Here is a 10,000-nt window from a genome sequence, read left to right as displayed (position 1 = left end):
CATGTACACACTGCCAGCACAGCCTCTCATGCACACACTGCCAGCACAGCCTCTCATGTACACACGGCCAGCACAGCCTCTCATGTACACACTGCCAACACAAAGCACAGCCTCTCATGTACACACTGCCAGCACAGCCTCTCATGCACACACTGCCAGCACAGCCTCTCATGTACACACTGCCAGCACAGCCTCTCATGTACATACTGCCAGCACAGCCTCTCATGTACACACTGCCAGCATAAAGCACAGCCTCTCCTGTACACACTGCCAGCACAGCCTCTCATGTACACACTGCCAGGACAGCTTCTCATGTACACACGGCCAGCACAGCCTCTCATGTACACACTGCCAGCACAGCCTCTCACATACACACTGCCAGCACAGCCTCTCATGTACACACTGCCAGCACAGCCTCTCATGTACACACTGCCAGCACAGCCTCTCATGTACACACTGCCAGCATAAAGCACAGCCTCTCCTGTACACACTGCCAGCACAGCCTCTCATGTACACACTGCCAGTACAGCCTCTCATGTACACACTGCCAGCACAGCTTCTCATGTACACACGGCCAGCACAGCCTCTCATGTACACACTGCCAGCACAGCCTCTCATATACACACTGCCAGCACAGCCTCTCATGTACACACTGCCAACACAGCCTCTCATGTACACACTGCCAGCACAGCCTCTCATGTACACACTGACAGCACAGCCTCTCATGTACACACTGCCAGCATAAAGCACAGCCTCTCATGTACACACTGCCAGCACAGCCTCTCATGTACACACTGACAGCACAGCCTCTCATGTACACACTGCCAGCATAAAGCACAGCCTATCATGTACACACGGCCAGCACAGCCTCTCATGTACACACAGTCAGCACAGCCTCTCATGTACACACTGCCAGCATAAAGCACAGCCTCTCATGTACACACTGCCAGCACAGCCTCTCATGTACACACTGCCAGCAAAGCCTCTCATGTACACACTGCCAGCACAGTCTCTCATGTACACACTGAACAGCATAAAGCACAGCCTCTCATGTACACACTGCCAGCACAGCCTCTCATGTACACACTGCCAGCACAGCCTCTCATGTACACACTGCCAGCACAGCCTCTCATGTACACACTGCCAGCACAGCCTCTCATTTACACACTGCCAGCACAGCCTCTCATATACACACTGCCAGCACAGCCTCTCATGTACACACTGCCAGCACAGCCTCTCATGTACACACTGCCAGCATAAAGCACAGCCTCTCATGTACACACTGCCAGCATAAAGCACAGCCTCTCATGTACACACTGCCAGCACAGCCTCTCATGTACACACTGCCAGCACAGCCTCTCATGTACACACGGCCAGCACAGCCTCTCATGTACACACTGCCAGCACAGCCTCTCATGTACACACTGCCAGCATAAAGCACAGCCTCTCATGTACACACTGCCAGCACAGCCTCTCATGTACACACTGCCAGCACAGCCTCTCATGTACACACTGCCAGCACAGCCTCTCATGTACACACTGCCAGAACAGCCTCTCATGTACTCACTGCCAGCACAGCCTCTCATATACACACTGCCAGCACAGCCTCTCATGTACATACTGCCAGCACAAAGTACAGCCTCTCATGTACACACTGCCAGCACAGCCTCTCATGTACACACTGACCAGCACAACTCTCATGTACACACTGAACAGCATAAAGCACAGCCTCTCCTGTACACACTGCCAGCACAGCCTCTCATGTACACACTGCCAGCACAGCCTCTCATGTACACACGGCCAGCACAAAGCACATCCTCTCATGTACACACTGCCAGCACAGCCTCTCATGTACACACTGCCAGCACAGCCTCTCATGTACACACTGCCAGCACAGCCTCTCATGTACACACTGCCAGCACAGCCTCTCATGTACACACTGCCAGCACAGCCTCTCATGTACACACTGCCAGCACAAAGCACAGTCTCTCATGTACACACTGCCAGCACAGCCTCTCATGTACACACTGCCAGCACAAAGCACAGCCTTTCATGTACACACTGCCTGCCAGCACAAAGCACAGCTTCTCATGTACACACTGCCAGCACAGCCTCTCATGTACACACTGCCAGCACAAAGCACAGCCTCTCATGTACACACTGCCAGCACAAAGCACAGTCTCTCATGTACACACTGCCAGCACAGCCTCTCATGTACACACTGCCAGCACAAAGCACAGCCTTTCATGTACACACTGCCTGCCAGCACAAAGCACAGCTTCTCATGTACACACTGCCAGCACAGCCTCTCATGTACACACTGCCAGCACAGCCTCTCATGTACACACTGCCAGCACAAAGCACAGCCTCTCATGTACACACTGCCAGCACAGCCTCTCATGTACACACTGCCAGCACAGCCTCTCATGTACACACTGCCAGCATAAAGCAAAGCCTCTCATGTACACACTGCCAGTACAGCCTCTCATGTACACACTGCCAGCATAAAGCACAGCCTCTCATTTACACACTGCCAACACAGCCTCTCATGTACACACTGCCAGCACAGCCTCTCATGTACACACTGACAGCACAGCCTCTCATGTACACACTGCCAGCACAGCCTCTCATGTACACACTGACAGCACAGCCTCTCATGTACAGACTGCCAGCATAAAGCACAGCCTCTCATGTACACACTGCCAGCACAGCCTCTCATGTACACACTGACAGCACAGCCTCTCATGTACACACTGCCAGCATAAAGCACAGCCTCTCATGTACACACTGCCAGCACAGCCTCTCATGTACACACTGCCAGCACAAAGCACAGCGTCTCATGTACACACTGCCAGCACAGCCTCTCATGTACACACTGAACAGCATAAAGCACAGCCTCTCATGTACACACTGCCAGCACAGCCTCTCATGTACACACTGCCAGCATAAAGCACAGCCTCTCATGTACACACTGCCAGCACAGCCTCTTATGTACACACTGCCAGCACAGCCTCTCATGTACACACTGCCAGCACAAAGCACAGCCTCTCATGTACACACTGCCAGCACAGCCTCTCATGAACACACTGCCAGCATAAAGCACAGCCTTTCATGTACACACTGCCAGCATAAAGCACAGCCTCTCATTTACACACTGCCAGCACAGCTTCTCATGTACACACGGCCAGCACAGCCTCTCATGTACACACTGCCAGCACAGCCTCTCATGTACACACGGCCAGCGCAGCCTCTCATGTACACACTGCCAACACAGCCTCTCATGTACACACTGCCAGCACAGCCTCTCATGTACACACTGACAGCACAGCCTCTCATGTACACACTGCCATCACAGCCTCTCATGTACACACTGACAGCACAGCCTCTCATGTACACACTGCCAGCATAAAGCACAGCCTCTCATGTACACACTGCCAGCACAGCCTCTCATGTACACACTGCCAGCACAGCCTCTCATGTACACACTGACAGCACAGCCTCTCATGTACACACTGCCAGCATAAAGCACAGCCTCTCATGTACACACTGCCAGCACAGCCTCTCATGTACACACTGCCAGCACAAAGCACAGCGTCTCATGTACACACTGAACAGCATAAAGCACAGCCTCTCATGTACACACTGCCAGCACAGCCTCTCATGTACACACTGCCAGCATAAAGCACAGCCTCTCATGTACACACTGCCAGAACAGCCTCTTATGTACACACTGCCAGCACAGCCTCTCATGTACACACTGCCAGCACAAAGCACAGCCTCTCATGTACACACTGCCAGCACAAAGCACAGCCTCTCATGTACACACTGCCAGCACAGCCTCTCATGAACACACTGCCAGCATAAAGCACAGCCTCTCATGAACACACTGCCAGCATAAAGCACAGCCTCTCATGTACACACTGCCAGCACAGCCTCTCATGAACACACTGCCAGCATAAAGCACAGCCTTTCATGTACACACTGCCAGCATAAAGCACAGCCTCTCATTTACACACTGCCAGCACAGCTTCTCATGTACACACGGCCAGCACAGCCTCTCATGTACACACTGCCAGCACAGCCTCTCATGTACACACGGCCAGCGCAGCCTCTCATGTACACACTGCCAACACAGCCTCTCATGTACACACTGCCAGCACAGCCTCTCATGTACACACTGACAGCACAGCCTCTCATGTACACACTGCCATCACAGCCTCTCATGTACACACTGACAGCACAGCCTCTCATGTACACACTGCCAGCATAAAGCACAGCCTCTCATGTACACACTGCCAGCACAGCCTCTCATGTACACACTGCCAGCACAGCCTCTCATGTACACACTGACAGCACAGCCTCTCATGTACACACTGCCAGCACAGCCTCTCATGTACACACTGCCAGCACAGCCTCTCATGTACACACTGCCAGCACAAAGCACAGCGTCTCATGTACACACTGAACAGCATAAAGCACAGCCTCTCATGTACACACTGCCAGCACAGCCTCTCATGTACACACTGCCAGCATAAAGCACAGCCTCTCATGTACACACTGCCAGAACAGCCTCTTATGTACACACTGCCAGCACAGCCTCTCATGTACACACTGCCAGCACAAAGCACAGCCTCTCATGTACACACTGCCAGCACAAAGCACAGCCTCTCATGTACACACTGCCAGCACAGCCTCTCATGAACACACTGCCAGCATAAAGCACAGCCTCTCATGAACACACTGCCAGCATAAAGCACAGCCTCTCATGTACACACTGCCAGCATAAAGCACAGCCTCTCATTTACACACTGCCAGCACAGCTTCTCATGTACACACGGCCAGCACAGCCTCTCATGTACACACTGCCAGCACAGCCTCTCATGTACACACTGCCAGCACAGCCTCTCATGTACACACTGCCAGCATAGTCTCTCATGTACACACGGCCAGCACAGCCTCTCATGTACACACTGCCAGCACAGCCTCTCATGTACACACTGAACAGCATAAAGCACAGCCTCTCATGTACACACTGAACAGCATAAAGCACAGCCTCTCATGTACACACTGCCAGCACAGCCTCTCATGTACACACTGACCAGCACAGCCTCTCATGTACACACTGCCAGCACAGCCTCTCATGTACACACTGCCAGCACAAAGCACAGCCTCTCATGTACACACTGCCAGCACAGCCTCTCATGTACACACTGCCAGCACAGCCTCTCATGTACACACTGCCAGCACAGCCTCTCATGTACACACTGCCAGCACAGCCTCTCATGTACACACTGCCAGCATAAAGCACAGCCTCTCCTGTACACACTGCCAGCACAGCCTCTCATGTACACACTGCCAGGACAGCTTCTCATGTACACACTGCCAGCACAGCCTCTCATATACACACTGCCAGCACAGCCCTCTCTTGTAACACACTGCCAGCACAGCCTCTCTTGTACACACTGCCAGCACAGGCCTCTCATGTAACACACTGCCAGCATAAAGCACAGCCTCTCCTGTACACACTGCCCAGCACAGCCTCTCATGTACACACTGCCAGTACAGCCTCTCATGTACACACTGGCCAGCAACAGCTTCTCATGTACACACGGCAAGCACAGCCTCTCATGTACAACCCTGCCAGCACAGCCTCTCATGTACACACAGCCAGCACAGCCTCTCATGTACACACTGCCAGCCACAAAGCAACAGCCTCTCATGTACACACTGCCAGCACAAAGCACAGCCTCTCACTGTACACACTGCCAGCACAGCCTCTCATGTACACACTGCCAGCACAGCCTCTCATGTACACACTGCCAGCACAGCCTCTCATGTACACACTGCCAGCACAGCCTCTCATGTACACACTGCCAGCATAAAGCACAGCCTCTCCTGTACACACTGCCAGCACAGCCTCTCATGTACACACTGCCAGGACAGCTTCTCATGTACACACTGCCAGCACAGCCTCTCATGTACACACTGACCAGCACAGCCTCTCATGTACCACACTGCCAGCACAAGCCTCTAATGTACACACTGCCAGCATAAAGCACAGCCTCTCCTGTACACACTGCCAGCACAGCCTCTCATGTACACACTGCCAGTACAGCCTCTCATGTACACACTGCCAGCACAGCTTCTCATGTACACACGGCAAGCACAGCCTCTCATGTACACACTGCCAGCACAGCCTCTCATGTACACACTGCCAGCACAGCCTCTCATGTACACACTGCCAGCACAAAGCACAGCCTCTCATGTACACACTGCCAGCACAGCCTCTCTTGTACACACTGCCAGCACAAAGCACAGCCTCTCATATACACACTGCCAGCACAGCCTCTCATGTACACACTGCCAGCACAGCCTCTCATGTACACACTGCCAGTACAGCCTCTCATGTACACACTGCCAGTACAGCCTCTCATGTACACACTGCCAGCACAGCCTCTAATGTACACACTGCCAGCACAGCCTCTCATGTACACACTGACCAGCACAGCCTCTCATGTACACACTGACAGCACAGCCTCTCATGTACACACTGCCAGCACAGCCTCTCATGTACACACTGCCAGCACAAAGCACAGCCTCTCATGTACACACTGCCAGCACAGCCTCTCATGTACACACTGCCAGCATAAAGCACAGCCTCTCATGTACACACTGTCAGCATAAAGCACAGCCTCTCATGTACACACTGCCAGCATAAAGCACAGCCTCTCATGTACACACTGCCAGCATAAAGCACAGCCTCTCATGTACACACTGCCAGCATAAAGCACAGCCTCTCATGTACACACTGCCAGCACAAAGCACAGCCTCTCATGTACACACTGCCAGCACAAAGCACAGCCTCTCATGTACACACTGCCAGCACAGCCTCTCATATACACACTGCCAGCACAAAGCACAGCCTCTCATGTACACACTGCCAGCACAGCCTCTCTTGTACACACTGCCAGCACAAAGCACAGCCTCTCATGTACACACTGCCAGCACAGCCTCTCATGTACACACTGCCAGCACAGCCTCTCATGTACACACTGCCAGCATAAAGCACAGCCTCTCATTTACACACTGCCAGCACAGCCTCTCATGTACACACTGCCAGCACAGCCTCTCATGTACACACTGCCAGCACAGCCTCTCATGTACACACTGACAGCACAGCCTCTCATGTACACACTGCCAGCATAAAGCACAGCCTCTCATGTACACACTGCCAGCACAGCCTCTCATGTACACACTGACAGCACAGCCTCTCATGTACACACTGCCAGCATAAAGCACAGCCTATCATGTACACACGGCCAGCACAGCCTCTCATGTACACACGGTCAGCACAGCCTCTCATGTACACACTGACAGCACAGCCTCTCATGTACACACTGCCAGCACAGCCTCTCATGTACACACTGCCAGCACAGCCTCTCATGTACACACTGCCAGCACAGCCTCTCATTTACACACTGCCAGCACAGCCTCTCATATACACACTGCCAGCACAGCCTCTCATGTACACACTGCCAGCACAGCCTCTCTTGTACACACTGCCAGCACAGCCTCTCGTGTACACACTGCCAGCATAAAGCACAGCCTCTCATGTACACACTGCCAGCATAAAGCACAGCCTCTCATGTACACACTGCCAGCACAGCCTCTCATGTACACACTGCCAGCACAGCCTCTCATGTACACACGGCCAGCACAGCCTCTCATGTACACACTGCCAGCACAGCCTCTCATGTACACACTGCCAGCATAAAGCACAGCCTCTCATGTACACACTGCCAGCACAAAGCACAGCCTCTCATGTACACACTGCCAGCACAGCCTCTCATGTACACACTGCCAGCACAGCCTCTCATGTACACACTGCCAGCACAGCCTCTCCTGTACACACTGCCAGCACAAAGCACAGCCTCTCATGTACACACTGCCAGCACAGCCTCTCATGTACACACTGCCAGCACAGCCTCTCATGTACACACTGACCAGCACAGCCTCTCATGTACACACTGACAGCACAGCCTCTCATGTACACACTGCCAGCACAGCCTCTCATGTACACACTGCCAGCACAAAGCACAGCCTCTCATGTACACACTGCCAGCACAGCCTCTCATGTACACACTGCCAGCATAAAGCACAGCCTCTCATGTACACACTGCCAGCATAAAGCACAGCCTCTCATGTACACACTGCCAGCATAAAGCACAGCCTCTCATGTACACACTGCCAGCACAGCCTCTCATGTACACACTGCCAGCATAAAGCACAGCCTCTCATGTACACACTGCCAGCACAGCCTCTCATGTACACACTGCCAGCATAAAGCACAGCCTCTCATGTACACACTGCCAGCATAAAGCACAGCCTCTCATGTACACACTGCCAGCATAAAGCACAGTCTCTCATGTACACACTGCCAGCATAAAGCACAGCCTCTCATGTACACACTGCCAGCACAAAGCACAGCCTTTCATGTACACACTGCCAGCCCAGCCTCTCATGTACACACTGCCAGCACAAAGCACAGCCTCTCATGTACACACTGCCAGCACAAAGCACAGCCTTTCATGTACACACTGCCAGCACAGCCTCTCATATACACACTGCCAGCACAGCCTCTCATGTACACACTGCCAGGACAGCTTCTCATGTACACACTGCCTTCACAGCCTCTCATGTACACACTGCCAGCCCAGCCTCTCATGTACACACTGCCAGCCCAGCCTCTCATGTACACACTGCCAGCACAGCCTCTCATGTACACACTGCCAGCACAGCCTCTCATGTACATACTGTCAGCACAGCCTCTCATGTACACACTGCCAGCACAGCCTCTCATGTACACACTGCCAGCCCAGCCTCTCATGTACACACTGCCAGCATAAAGCACAGCCTCTCATGTACACACTGTCAGCACAGCCTCTCATGTACACACTGCCAGCATAAAGCACAGCCTCTCATGTACACACTGCCAGCATAAAGCACAGCCTCTCATGTACACACTGCCAGCACAGCCTCTCATGTAGACACTGCCAGCACAGCCTCTCATGTAGACACTGCCAGCACAGCCTCTCATGTACACACTGCCAGCACAAAGCACAGCCTCTCATGTACACACTGCCAGCACAGCCTCTCATGTACACACTGCCAGCACAGCCTCTCATGTACACACTGCCAGCATAAAGCACAGCCTCTCATGTACACACTGCCAGCACAAAGCACAGCCTCTCATGTACACACTGTCAGCACAGCCTCTCATGTACACACTGACCAGCATAAAGCACAGCCTCTCATGTACACACTGCCAGCATAAAGCACAGCCTCTCATGTACACACTGCCAGCACAGCCTCTCATGTACACACTGACCAGCACAAAGCACAGCCTCTCCTGTACACACTGCCAGCACAGCCTCTCATGTACTCACTAACAGCACAGCCTCTCCTGTACACACTGACAGCACAGCCTCTCCTGTACACACTGACCAGCACAGCCTTTCTTGTACACACTGCCAGCACAGCCTCTCATGTACACACTGACAGCACAGCCTCTCATGTACACACTCACCAGCACAGCCACTCCTGTACACACTGCCAGCACAGCCTCTCATGTACACACTGACAGCACAGCCTCTCATGTACACACTGCCAGCAGAAAGCACAGCCTGTCATGTACACACTGACAGCACAGCCTCTCATGTACACACTGCCAGCACAAAGCACAGCCTCTCATGTACACACTGCCAGCAGAAAGCACAGCCTGTCATGTACACACTGCCAGCAGAAAGCACAGACTGTCATGTACACACTGCCAGCACAAAGCACAGCCTCTCATGTACACACTACCAGCACAGCCTCTCATGTACACACTGCCAGCACAGCCTCTCATGTATACACTGCCAGCATAAAGCACAGCCTCTCATGTACACACTGCCAGCATAAAGCACAGCCTCTCATGTACACACTGCCAGCACAGTCTCTC

This window comes from Bombina bombina, chromosome 12 (genome assembly GCF_027579735.1).
Source record: "Bombina bombina isolate aBomBom1 chromosome 12, aBomBom1.pri, whole genome shotgun sequence".
In the NCBI taxonomy this organism is placed as follows: Eukaryota; Metazoa; Chordata; class Amphibia; order Anura; family Bombinatoridae; genus Bombina; species Bombina bombina.
This window is presented reverse-complemented; position numbering follows the sequence as displayed.